The sequence below is a fragment of the Scylla paramamosain genome, chromosome 15 (genome assembly GCF_035594125.1).
Source record: "Scylla paramamosain isolate STU-SP2022 chromosome 15, ASM3559412v1, whole genome shotgun sequence".
In the NCBI taxonomy this organism is placed as follows: domain Eukaryota; kingdom Metazoa; phylum Arthropoda; class Malacostraca; order Decapoda; family Portunidae; genus Scylla; species Scylla paramamosain.
The window spans coordinates 20,811,012-20,813,511 of NC_087165.1; the positions used below are offsets into that span (position 1 = coordinate 20,811,012).

General features: G+C 41.7%; 1 protein-coding gene across 3 annotated transcripts in view; it reads right to left on the reverse strand.

Moving 5' to 3' along the window:
- Positions 1-2,500, reverse strand: part of LOC135107629 (zinc finger protein GLI4-like) — a 92,210-nt gene that overhangs the window by 40,550 nt on the left and 49,160 nt on the right. The window contains exons 1-2 of one of the 3 annotated variants that reach the window (XM_064017693.1): positions 2,351-2,500; positions 1,436-1,510 (exon numbers count right to left, since the gene is read on the reverse strand). The exon at positions 2,351-2,500 is cut by the window's right edge and continues 294 nt beyond it. The exons of 1 other annotated variant lie outside the window; for it this stretch is intronic. The gene's annotated coding sequence lies outside the window, so the exon portion shown is untranslated. The remainder of the gene's footprint in view (positions 1-1,435; positions 1,511-2,350) is intronic. One more of the 3 variants, XM_064017692.1, reaches the window with a different exon arrangement.

Consider the following 2,500-nt stretch of genomic DNA (forward strand, 5'->3'; position numbering starts at 1 on the left):
CGCAGTCTAAATCCGCTCATAGCCTCGCCTAAAAGTAATATTACATTGGAACGTTTCCTTCGATAAGATAACTTTCCTTTGACAGACAGCATTTCATCAACGTGATCTGGATGGCCAAAAATGCACACGGCACGGCACCACGGTGACGAGCTTGCCATAAAACAATGCAGTGAAGGCGTTGTTACAAAGGCTACTCTGTATCAACACGAAATTGTTTGAGTTAATATTTTTTTTCATAAAGATTTCTCGCCACACACGAGTATAATTATCTCCCGTGGTACAGGCTGTGACGAAGTTTATCCTAACAGAAGACAACAATAGCAAACTTGCATGCAGTAAAAGCCTTGCCATATTTTCATATATCACATAAGTACACACGTGTACTGTACATTAATTATGTAAAGTTATTCGTAAATTTATGATTTCGGTATTTAACATTACGACACAAGGAAAGGTTTCCCTCAGCATTACGGACTTCCCGACTGCGGTGAAGGCAGGCAGGCAGTTCGGTGAAGGAAACATGTGTAATGTCGGCCTGGCACTGTACTGGCCCAGCGTGGCGTGGTACTGGTTCTACCTGCATGACTTCCTGACGCTATCTCCAGCTCCAGCCTTGTATAGCCTCACCTATCGCATCCTGTCCCTAGCAGTGGCCTTGAGCCGCGGCGAATCATTATGAGTCTTGGCATTCTTTTCATTACTTATTCCTTCTTTGACTTTCGCCGACAGCATGTGAGGAGGGAGACAGGAAGGAGGGGAGGGAAGTGAGAATGAGAGACAAGACTTGACCTCCCTTGGCTGGAGACGTTATTATCAGCACCAGGACACCCACCTCCAACGAACATGATCAAAGGAGAAGGGAATGAAAGACTTCTTCAAATGTGAGGTGAGTAAGTGTGATAAGCGTCGCCTGATGCCTCCAGGTAGTCACTGGGGCACCGACACGACCGTTATGGAAGGGTAGACATCATTAGGTGCTGGCTGAACACTGGCGCATCAAAACATAGGAAACTGAAACTGTATGAAAATAAATAGTTAAAAGAAAACATGAATGAGAATATGAATGGAGAAAGAAATAACGAAAAAAGGAAGGAAGGAAGGAAGGAAGGAAGGAAATGAAAAAGGAAATAAAAAAGGAAGAAAGAAAAAATAAGGATTGAGAACAAGAACGTCTGAAAAAAAAATAATAATAATGATAATAATAGTAATAATAATAATGATAATAATAATAATAATAATAATAATAATAATAATAATAATAAGAAGAAGAAGAAGAAGAAGAAGAAGAAGAAGAAGAAGAAGAAGAAGAAGAAGAAGAAGAAGAAGAAGAAGAAGAAGAAGAAGAAGAAGAAGAAGAAGAAGAAGAATACTGAAGTCAATAAGCGAACATAATGTATGGAAAGGCTTAATTAAGGACGAAATAACCCGTACTTACAAAGCTATGGGACATTCCTGTGTGGGCCGCGCTGTTCCAACTCCACGTTCTTGCCCCCTAACACCAACACCCTTCCTTGAGAGCGAGAGAGAGAGAAAATAAATAAATACACAAATGTAATGAAACACTGACAGAAAAAATATCAACATCTTCCTCCATAAAAAACACCTATTGACCAAGTAGCTAATTCATTAACTAGGTAACTATTAAATAAAATAACTACTTAATGAGTAAATGAATAAATAAAATCAATTAAAACATAAAAAAAATGTAAGAGGTCCAAGCTTCTTTCTTTAACTCCATTCACCTTCCTCTCTCTCTCTCTCTCTCTCTCTCTCTCTCTCTCTCTCTCTCTCTCTCTCTCTCTCTCTCTCTCCTACCAACACACCCACACTGGCGACGGGTGACCTCCCCTGCCTCCTCCGCGGCGCCGCCAAGATTTCTGTCTCACAGATAGGCCGTATCGCTGGAGCTTTGATGCCCCGAAAGATTTGCCGCGCACACGTTCAGACAGACGGAGATCAGGAGGAGGCGGTGATGACGGCGGCCCTTGTGTAACGCGGCGCCCTGTGTGTGTGTGTGTGTGTGTGTGTGTGTGTGTGTGTGTGTGATCACTTTTATGTTGTTTCTGAGTTATTCATTTTGTAGACAGTAGACGGTGGCTCATGCAGGTACGTAGAGCGTGTTATCTATATATTTTTCTTCTTTCTGATTGGTTAACTTTTTCGCCATGTTCTCATTAAGGCTGTTATTATTTTGGGAGTCCCTTTTACAAGTATGTTATTTCTACTGTATATTCCCTGCAGTCATTGTGGTCAGTGATTAGATAAATAAATATAAATAACGTGTGTGTGTGTGTGTGTGTGTGTGTGTGTGTGTGTGTTAAGCCATACAGAACGCAGATCATTACAGTACCTTCCCGCTCTCTCATGGCCTTGGCGCCACAGACCCTCGTGCTTTTCTTTCTTTCTTTCTTTATTTTTTTTTCTTTTTTTTTTCTCCCGCTCCTCCTCTCTGTGGGAAGCGTCATGATAACGGGATCAAAGGCTCGCCGCGGCCCCTAAG